Raw genomic sequence first — 11,036 nt, 5'->3', positions numbered from 1 at the left:
CATCGCGAGGGGCGCGGGGGCGGGGACTGTGCCTCACTGCCCTCCCCTTCTCGAAGAAACCCGTCTTCAACCGAGCCGAGAGAGCCAGGAACTTGTGAGGTGTGCATGTCCTGGTGAGCCTCCACCTTTTATAGGTGGGTGCAGCCTCGACTGTATAGAGACAGACCAGGCCAGCTGCACCACACAGACACTTCAAACCTCATCTGAGGATAAAATTACGAGAACATCATAAAAACGGAGAAAACTAAAGTTGGATACATGCAGGGTGACAGGAGACGGTAGCACTGCACAGGTGAGGACAGGTAGCCAGTTCAGGGTGTGTGAGCGTCAATTTCACTCCTATACAGGTGGGGATATGCAACTGTGTGAAAGAGAAAAACAATAAATACCATCACTCACACAGACACACACAACAACAGAAGAGAAACAAAGAGAGAGAAAAAGTGCTTTTCAAGCACCTCATCTGAGGACAAAAACTACAATGAGAAAATTAACCTTAGAAACTTTCAGGGTAACCGGAGACAGCAGCACTGCACAGGTGAGGATAGGCAGCTGTTTGAAACAGACAAAACAATATGCACAAACACTGACACAGCCACACATACTCAAACCAGCAGAAGAGAAAGAAAGAGAGAGAAAAAAGGTGATTGTCAAGCTCAAGAACAACATAAAACGGAGAAAACTAACCTTAGAAACATGCAGGGTTACAGGAGATGGCAGCACTGCAGACGTGAGGACAGGCAGCCAGTTCAGGCTGTGTGAGTGTCAGGTTCACTCCTATATATGACCTCCTATCACAGAATGCGTTACTGTGACATCACACGCTTTGTGCTTTGAAGTGTGATGACTGGATACAGGTGGGGAAAGGCAACTGTTTGAAAGACACAAAACAATAAATACCATCACTCACACAGACACACACTCACAACAACAACAGAAGAGAAACAAAGAGAGAGAAAAAATGGTTATCAAGCACATGAGGAAATTAAATATATATTTATATATGTACATATAAATATATATATATATATACATATATGTACACACACACACACACATATATATTCAAACCTCAAGGACAAAAACCTGAGGACACAAACTACAAGAACATCATAAAAAGAAAGAAAAACAAACCTTGGTAATATGCAGGGTTACAGGAGACGGCAGCACTGCAGACGTGAGGGCAGGCAGCCAGTTCACGCTGTATGAATGTCAGGTTCACTCCTATATATGACCTCCTATCGCAGAATGCGTTACTATGACATTACACGCTTTGTGCTTTGAAGTGTGAGGACTGGTGATGTCAATAGAACAGCCTGTGATCTTACGTCCACACTAGCCCGGATAAATTTGAAAACGGCGTTTTGTCTGAAAACGCTCCGTGTCCACACTATCGTTTTCAGTCGTTTTCACAGAGTTGTGCGTCCACATTGAAACGGCCGAAAACGCTTACGTTCCAGCACTGCGCATGCGTGAAACGCAAGACGATTCGACCTGCCTCATTTCTGTCTGCCGTTTATTTACTTTCCGGCTCTTTGAAACGTCGCAGCAAAATGTCGAGGAAAAGCAACCAGTTTTTTTAAATGGACTAACAATGAGGTGGAGTTGTTGCTGCGAGTAACACAAAAGTACAAAGTTACAAAAGCGATTGAGAATTAAAGAATTTGAAGAAAAGCTATCTGGAGCATGTACAAACTGATATTAATCTTCAATAGGGCTGTCACAATTGAGCGCAAACAAAACAACTGCTGTATAATGCCCTCCGCCATTGTAGTTTAATTGGTCACATGACTGCATCACTTGACTGAGGCTACGTCCTCACGTACGGGTATTTTTGAAAACGGAGATTTTTCTATGCGTTTGCACCTTTCGTCCATACCTAAACGGCGTTTTCGGTCACTGAAAACGGAGATTTTAAAAAATTCCTGCCTGGGTGGAGATTTTCAAAGACTCCGTTTTTGTGTTTACGTGTGGACGAGGAAAACGGAGAAAACGCAGGTTCAAAGGTGTGCGAATTTTTTGACGTTACACTGTGCGCCAGGTTATTGTTTCGGTGAAATTAATTTCTACAATGGCGGACTTAGACAAAATACTGTTACTGTTAATTTTACTCTCTGCAGTGTTTAAATGCTTACATACACACACAGTTACTGTCCCTCCACACATAGCACTCAGTTCTGCTTCTATGCGCCATCTTTGTTTACTCTTTCCCACCCAGGCATCTAGACTTCTGATTGGCCAACATTTCTACACGTTAGGAATATATCGCCACCTGTTGCTTTGGCATGTTCCTAGCAGCGTTTTCCTTCGTTTTTGGTGTTTAGGTGTGGACGGATTTTTTTAAAAACGAAAAATCTCCGTTTTCAGAAATACCCGTGTACGTGTGGACTAGTCTACGATGAATCTTGGCACAGTGAGACAGAGCTCGTTAGGCAGGCAGGTGTGAGCCTGGTTGCTATAGTGACTGCACCCAATGGCTCCATAGCACACAGACATGCACCTCACTTTTGCTGCTTAAAATGAACAGAGAAGTCAGCCCGAAACAAATCCTTCCCAAATGAAAAGTACACGTCGTATTGACAAAATTCTTTCACCGTGAGAGGCAGCAATGTCTAGTCTACTGAATTCTCAGTTTTCATGCCTGTGGAGTTTATTATGTGGACGTGGTGACCAATGTTCCCTCTAATTTTTCACGTGCCTGAGCGAACACACAAACTCCCTGAGCGATCCCTTGGACCACTGTGAGCGACATCAGACGTGTGCACTGCGGTCGCGCCGGCATCTAATCCATCCAAGTTACATTGTTTATTAAAATAATCAAATTACAGCATTTACATTTATGTTAGACTACTTTTAATTAACTGCTTTAGCCCACTTACAATGAAAATGTAAAAAAATCTAGTCATTGACCTGTGTAGTATGTTAACACTATTGGAAGTAAAATAACTTGAACTCCAATTTTGAAAACACAACTTTCTTTCTTTTTTTTAAAAAGCTCTGACTTGTATTATGAGTCTGTGGTCTGGGAGAGAGTCCTGTAACTCTCTGCAAAATATAGTATATAATGACCAATGTTGGGCAATTAATTATATAGTTACTACTTCAAAAAAGTAACTCAGTTTGGCAAACAACAAAGATTTTTGCAGCTATTTTTTTAAAATGCAGCCAAGGCATTTTTAAATAAGCATTTCAAACTATTTACAGAACAATCAGCTGTTCTGCATCAAATCTGATGCCACTCCAAAAAATATTTTCTGTCCACTATGAGATAAAGGAGAACAACAGCCCGATACCTGCAGGCCTGACAACAGATGTATCACTCCTGTAACACTTGTAACATTCAGTACTCGCCTCATTGTTCTGACACACACAACAAAACTATTGACTACACACTAACTACACAAGATTTGTGCTAAACGTCGCAAATCTCTCACATATCAAAGCACCGCCACACTCCTAAAACTTCTTAACAACTAGATGCCACGTTGCCATATCATTTTTGATTGGTCGACATGGTACATTTTGGACAAATAGGAAAGGGGGAGCGGGGGTTTTGTTTTTGCTCACAGGCTTTCGAGCCTTTTTTCTTATAAAACGCCGTTTTTACCGTTTATTCCCGCAGTAAATATAAACAACGACAGCATTCAGGAAGAAAACCAAACATTGCATATTTTTTTTTTTATCACAACTCTGGTTTTACGTGGCCTATCAACACAATTTAAAAACTGGTATAAAGTCCACACTTTTTCCGTCAATTGTTCCGTCTGTCCTGCTCACATCTCCAATGGTTGTACACGTTGTCATTAACATGGCTTCACTCCACATCAGCCACGCCGCTTTGCCAGCTAAAACACCGTGTCGGCACATAAGGGCGCTGTCATAGCCTGTCAACCACGTTGATTAGCTGCGTATATACGAATGTAAATCGCATTATTGGCTGGACTATGGGATAAGGTGGCATCGTTCTAATACAATATGGGAGCAGTCATTCACTGACTAACACTGCAAAACAGAATTGTTAAAGTATTAATTTTAATTTCAATTCAGGTTAATTTTTTTGTGTGCAACACAGATTTTCTGTCTTGCAGAGACCGTGCCAGCAGTGCGCAATGCGCATGTGTGCAGCTTAGAGGAACATTGGTGGTGACAGTGGAAAGACACCATGCTCTTCTGATTTTCAAACGAACCTTCTGAGCCATCTTAACATTAGAGTCTATGGAAGAGTTGGAGGGAGGAGGCTGTGCATTGGTGACATTTATGAAAGAACCATAACACCTAGTACAATAATAAACACATTGGATGAAAGAGGACAGCGATGGCTACGTTTTGAGGGTAAAATCATACATGTAGAGCAAACGCTGCTGACACAGCAGCAGTTTTAAAAAGATTTTAAGATTAATTTTTTGCTCCTCTCACTCTAGCAGTTGAGCTGTCTCACTCTAGCCCCAACATTCCGTCCCATACACACCCATTATAAACTCTGAAACGGGTGAAAAACATCATGAAACTTAAACTGGAACTGAAGAAAAAGTATAATAGATATTGAAAAGATAAATACAAGTTGAATAGTTGAATGACTTGTCTTTGTTTTAAAGTTTGAATGGTGGCTCTATGTCAACGTATGTGGAAGTAGATACAGTTTGAAAATGAGTGAGTTGAAGGAGAATTTGAAGGGTCTCCCATTGAAATACATGGGAAATTTTTGTTGAAAAAAGTTAAATAAAATTAAAAATATAAATGTTAAAATGAGAAAATAGAAGCACACCATTCCAAAAGAAGAGGAATCTAATGGTGTTTGAATGGTTTTTCTAAGTTGAACGGTTTTGAAGGAGATAGACGGCGAAAAACGTACGGAAAATGAAATAATAATAATAAAGATTAGAAGAACAATACTGTGAATGCTTTTACAAGCATTCACACTAATAATAAAGAAACAGAAGAACAATACTGTGAATGCTTTTACAAGCATTCACACTAATAAAACAAACAAAAAATGGAAAACACAAATAAAAAATGGTCTGTACAACACAAAGAGAAGGTGTTCGAAAGGCAGCAGGAAAGAAGCAGTGGCTTATCCAGTCCTGCCCCCAGATAAATACACTCCCCAATCACCAACACAATGATATTCTTATTCTATACAACAGCACATTTATATACTCATAATGTGAATCAGCAGACAAGATAAATTTTAACTTAAATCCATGAATTTTACAACTGATTTTTTCAAAAAGGTATTTTTGTGTGTTGATGATACCAAACATTATGTATTATCCTTATTGCTCTTTTTTGAATTGTGCATATTTTTATAGAGAGGTGTTTTGCCCCAGATTTCAACACAATAATCCAAATATGGCAGTAAATTATTTATTTAAATTTTGCACGTGTGCGTGGTTTTGTGTAATGGGCTGAGAATGTCCTTTGTGTCTGCTCAAGCCGGTTTTCTTGAGAAAGAGCACGTAGTGAACACAGACCGCAGTGTGTTTAATGCAACAGAGCAAGAGCTGCTCTCATTTCTGCAGGCTTTTCAGTGGCTGTTCTTTAAGGTAAGCACAATTTTGTGCTAATGACCTGAATGAATGAGTAAAAGTGGGTTATCTGAAAATCATTCATATAGAGACCGATTTCACAGATTTAACACCCACTGTGACCTCAGGCAACTCTGAATTCCTCTCCGGATCCCGTCTGATGTCCACTTTGATCCACCGTCTCCACAAACTCTGTCAACTTACTTTATAGATGTGCAAAACTTGTAGGAAAAACCCTCTCTAATGATTTTATACCTCATCTCTCCTGCGCTTCTTGTGTTTTCCTCCTGACAAAGTCTTTCCTTTTCGTCTACCGTCGCCTCATGGCTGGAGTCGGGCCCCGTATTGCTAATGTAAGTAACATGGATGTCAAGTTTCTGGCGATGTTGGACCCTAATTGCAGACTGAATTTTCCCAAAAGTGGAAAATTAGTGGCTCTTCTCTTTCTGCCAGATGCTCTCCATCTCTCGTTTTTCATCCTTCTCTCCATCCTGTTTATTATTACCAACTGTGGTTTGCAGAGTCATGCAGGACTTGAGGGGTTGCAGCTTTTCATAAACTGTGGTTCTTCGGCTTCAGGGCCTACAGTTCACCGTGTAAGTGCTCCAAGAAGGTCTCAGGGTACAGCCAGTGTTTTTCAGAGACGTCGTCACACGTTGCATATCAATATTGTTTTGGAATTCAACTTTATTGGCTACCACTATTAAATATGAGTCTCCTAAGAAGCCCTTTTTTCATCCTTTCCCACTCATTTCTGCTAAACTGACTCATCCACAGTGACTGAATTGTTCCCAAACTATATGTCACTCATCTCCAGGGCATGAAGAGGAGGGTGAGCTCACTGCATAGTTTAGTCTCGAGCCTTCCGCCGTGCTCCAGCACCTCAGGGATTGTTCAAATTCAAACAACTCGGTTTTACAACTAAAACAATGCAAGGCCACAGGACTGAAGAGACATGCAACTGGAAAATCTGTGCACGTTAATGTTATTTGTCTGTTTTTCCAAAGAAAATATTTGGCTAAGGACGCTGGAGGTTATCTGAAGGTGCATCCAAGACAAATGCACAACTGAGAGTGAATAAAACATGTCAGCGATTAGCTGAAAAGGGCAGAAAGTGAATGTGTGTGTGAGTGTGTGTGTTTGTTTGTTTCTGTGTTTATTTGGTATCTAAAGCCATCCACACAGCTATTTGTTTGTCAAGCCACTGCTTGCTCACTACATGTGTTGATCTTCCTGATGTGTGTGTGAGTGTGTGTGTGTGTGTGCAGAATCTCTAAAAATAATTTAGAGATTCTGTAAAACTTTGCAAATATTTTTTCCTTATTCCTTCAGCATGCTGCTTCAAACTGCTTGTTGAGCTCGGTGAGATCATACAAGTGTTTCAAATAAAAATCAGCAGCATATTTGTCTGGAAATGGAATATCACTTAAATAATTGTGACCTCCACGAAGGCAATTATGTTTTCACTTTGTCATTTTCAGCCTAAATTTTCCCAGATTTTTTCTCAGACTTCGACAGTGGGTCAAGAAAGAACCAAAGAAATATATTTTGGGAACAGATACTCAAAAATAGTTTGGGAAAGCATGAATTAAAATAAAGCAGAATAATATTTGCTATTATGCATGCACAAATGCTATTACAGGCAGATATTCAGCACTTGGTGGAAACTAAATCCATTCAGGCTTGTAGACATGGTCAAGACGTCTTGTTGAAGTTCAAACTGAGCGTTAGAACTGCGAAGAAAGGTGACTTAATGGACTTTGACTGTGGTGTGGTTGTTACTGTCAGCCAGGCAAGTCTGATGTACTGGAATTTTCCCACAAAACCTTTTCCTTTTTTTTTTTTTTTTACTGAGAATGATCTGGAAAAAATGGAAATATCAAGTGAGCAGCAGTTTTGATTAAAAATACTTTGGTGATGCCGGAGGTCAGAGGAGAATAGGCGTACTGCTTTGAGGTGATAGGAAGGCAACAGCAACTCAAATAACAACCAAGTTATGCAGAAGAGCATCTCTGAACACACCACACGTTGAACCTTGAGGCAGATGGGTTACAGCAGCAGAAGACCACACCAAGTGTCACTACTGTCAGCTAACAACAGGAAACTGAGGCAACAGTTTGCACAGGGTCGCCAAATTCATAGAACAGAGTTTAGAAAAGTATTGCTCGGCCTAATGAGTCGTGGTTTCTGCTGCAATTCAGGTGGAAGGATCAGAAAGAAAGCCTATGATAATGGTGTGGAGGATATATTCACTTTGAGCCCATCAGTATCAACTGAGTCTAAAAGCCACAGCCTTCCTTATTATTGCTGCTGACAATGTCCATCACTTGTGGTCACATAGTGATGGACATAAACAGAATTCTGATGTTTGCTTCCAGCATGATAACATACAACGTAAACAAGATCATCTCAAACTGGTTTCTTGAACATGACAATGAGTCCACCACATGCACCAGATGTAAACCTAATATAGCACCTTTAAGGTGTGCAACTATGTGATGCTATCATGTCAATATGGATTAAAAACCACAAAGGAAGGTTTCCAGCACCTTTTTGAATCCATGCACCTACTTACCTATTTATTTATCACAGTTTTCAATCCTCTCATTTAGTTTTCCTGAATGGCCTCAGGAATTGATGTGACAAGGATTTATTCGAATGGTTTTCTTTTCAGGGAAAGGGTAGAAAAAGAGCGAACAGTTCAAACCAGTAAAAACTTGTCATACTTGTGACATCACATGTGTTGATGGACAGCATGGATGTTACGGTCGTACAAATCTGAGAGCATTGACAGATATTAGCACAATGAGTTCCTGCTGACAGACGTGAGGCCTGTGTGTGAGTGCTTTTTTTTTCTTTGCACACAACACATTTAATTTCAAACCTTTAGTCAACGCAGGAAGGTAAAACCTTGAGTAATTAAGCTTAATAAAGAGGTATTTGATCTGAGAACCGCTTTCCCCCAGAATGCGTAAACTCACAGAGTTGTAGCTCGTCTTTCATTTCCAGTGACCTACAGTATCTTATCAGTTATCCTCATAGTTATTGGAGGGTAACTTAATGCCAGTGGCGGTAAGTCACCTTGAATGATCGGTTTGATTTAGACTGTAAAAGCTCAGCTACAGAGTGGATCACCTTTTGCCTGAGTTGTATACTTTGTATTTGTGCTAACACTGTTATATATCCACCTCTCAACGGCAACATGCTAATGGCTTATTTAGAAATTTCGAGCACGCTGACATAGTTATTTACCTTAGAGCACCACATCTTCACAGTGCTGTGACTCTTTGAATGTGTGACACTATTTGGGTGGAGCGATTTTTTAAGGTGGGCCTTGTTCGCGACACATAAATCTTTGCAGCTTTCAACATCAGCAGATAAATCAACCTGAAAATGATGAGACCAAGTCTGTCATAGCAGTGCTGCTCTCTTTTGGCTCTTAGCTGCATCAAGTCTGCGTTTCACATTCCTTACAAGCATGGGCAACGGCATGTGCTGCGAGGAGGATGTGGACTATGCACAATCCTCACCAGGGTGCTGATGCTTTTGTTTTTTTTGTTTTATGGGAACTGAACCCCAGTATGAAGATGCGCATCCTCGCCTTAGTTTTACAAGTTTGTCGTGTCAGGTTTCACTTTCCCTCAGTCTTCCACATCTAAAAATAAATAAACTGCTTCTTTCAGCACTTTCTACCTTGTGATCAGTGAAATTTATCCCCCATTATTTTTGAATCATTCCCGTGTTCATGGTTTGACCACATAATTTTTACTCGTCTACTGTCTCCTGAATGAGGTCGACCACCAGATTCTCTCTCGCTCTCCGCTCTCCCCCCAGCGCATCGCTCTGGCGGCCAAACCGCAAGCCGCAGTTACCCAGCATTCCTTGGAGAGGATGAGAGAGGCTTCAAGTAGCAGACTGTTAAATTAACATTCATGAGGAACCTCTCAAGTCACAGAACTGTTTCATGAGATCAACTGTTGCTGAATTTCACCACTGAAATGTAAAGTAGCACTTCCATTGTAGTGTTATTGTTTTGCAGATTTGCTGTTTGAGACAAAGAACAAAACCAATTTTGAAACAACTCCAAGACTTAGAAAAAAAAATATCAAAGGGCAGAATGAGGGCTTACTGTTTGTGCATTTTACACTGTGTCTGGGAAATTTGCATGAAAGTCACATCTTTAAGAAATAAGAAAAGACCAGACACAGGACCTGAGAGACGCATATAGTCCTTTCAGATGAGCCAACTACTGTTCACTGACGCTTCATCAGAAAATGGTCTCAGTGGAAGGGTGGCTGCCAAGAAGCCATTCTTAAGGAAAGGAAACAGGGAAAAAAGGCTGCGGTATGCCAGATTACACAAGAACTGGACTGAAAATTAGTGGCAACAGGTCTTATGGAGTGCCATCCATCATTTGGATTTGGGGGGAGACCCACATGAGCACAGGACGAATATGTAAACTCCACACAGAAAAGGCCCCAGCCAGACGGCACCTTCCTGAGGCAACAGTGCTAACCACCACACCACTGTGACTCTTCAAATTCAGATTTAACACTCTAATGAATTTATAACATAATGTGTAACAAGATGGAGGTTCTGTCACGGTTTGACAGCCAGTAGTGTTGGAGATCTTGTCAAAACTGATGGAATTATGAATGCAGAACAGCAACATTAGATTTTGATCCATCATTTAATACCATCTGGAAAGCATCTGACTGGCAGTGGGTTCATTTTTCAGCATGACAATTGAAGCAGTGTGGGAAGAAAATGCAACCAACATCTGAAGAAGAGCTTTGAATGCCCTTCAGGAAGCCCGGAGAACTATTCCTGAAGACTACTTAAAGAAAGTTGACTTAAGAGAGCTCAGCTTTCAGAGTAAAGGTGGTCACAGCAAATATTGACTTTCAAACTGTTTTTGTCCTACATGCTGTACCCCCATGTATGTGTGAACCTTTCAGTAAATCACCGCACACATTCCTATTATATTCCTAGCATAAAATAAAGAAATTATTAGGGGCTCAAGACTTTTGCACAGTGCTGTGCATTCACAAGATGCAACAAAAACCTGTTGTGGTATTTAACGCTAGCAGGAGTTTGCCCTTAGCCCACTGAAATTAAAATTACTTTCACATCCTCCCCAGCTGTTTACTGTAACTGAAACATATAACTGGTTATTTAGTAGTAAACTTACACAAAGTAACAACCAGGTGAATTAAAAAAATAAGGTAAAAATCAGACTAATGAAAAAATTCAATTTTTCTATTTTACGGTTTTGTGTTTAACCGAGCTAACTCCTTTTAAATCGAATATGTAAATGCATTAATCCTTAAGTCAGTGCATTAGTTAATGTCATAACTAATGATATAAAACATGTGCTAGGTTGTCATTTCCCCTTACATGAAACCATTTTATTCCAGAAAAATTCCACTTTCCAGCACACTTGAACTCTACATATTAAGCATAAATGTAGCAACATGTATTTTTTTCCCCAGACAAATGAACTCATTTCCA

The 11,036-nt window shown here is 40.3% G+C and overlaps 1 long non-coding RNA gene across 2 annotated transcripts; it reads right to left on the bottom strand.

The window, feature by feature from the left end:
• Window positions 1-222: 222 nt before the first annotated feature.
• LOC120440120 lies at window positions 223-1,357 on the bottom strand. Of its 2 annotated transcripts, XR_005612983.1 has the most exons (4): window positions 1,135-1,357; window positions 688-871; window positions 496-552; window positions 223-361 (listed from the first exon to the last, which is right to left on the bottom strand). It is a non-coding gene; the product is annotated as an uncharacterized LOC120440120 (long non-coding RNA). The 2 variants fall into 2 exon arrangements; XR_005612984.1 differs by lacking the exon at window positions 496-552.
• Between the last annotated feature and the right edge of the window lie 9,679 nt (window positions 1,358-11,036).

The sequence above is a fragment of the Oreochromis aureus genome, linkage group 5 (assembly GCF_013358895.1).
Source record: "Oreochromis aureus strain Israel breed Guangdong linkage group 5, ZZ_aureus, whole genome shotgun sequence".
In the NCBI taxonomy this organism is placed as follows: Eukaryota; Metazoa; Chordata; class Actinopteri; order Cichliformes; family Cichlidae; genus Oreochromis; species Oreochromis aureus.
This window is presented reverse-complemented; position numbering and strand designations above follow the sequence as displayed.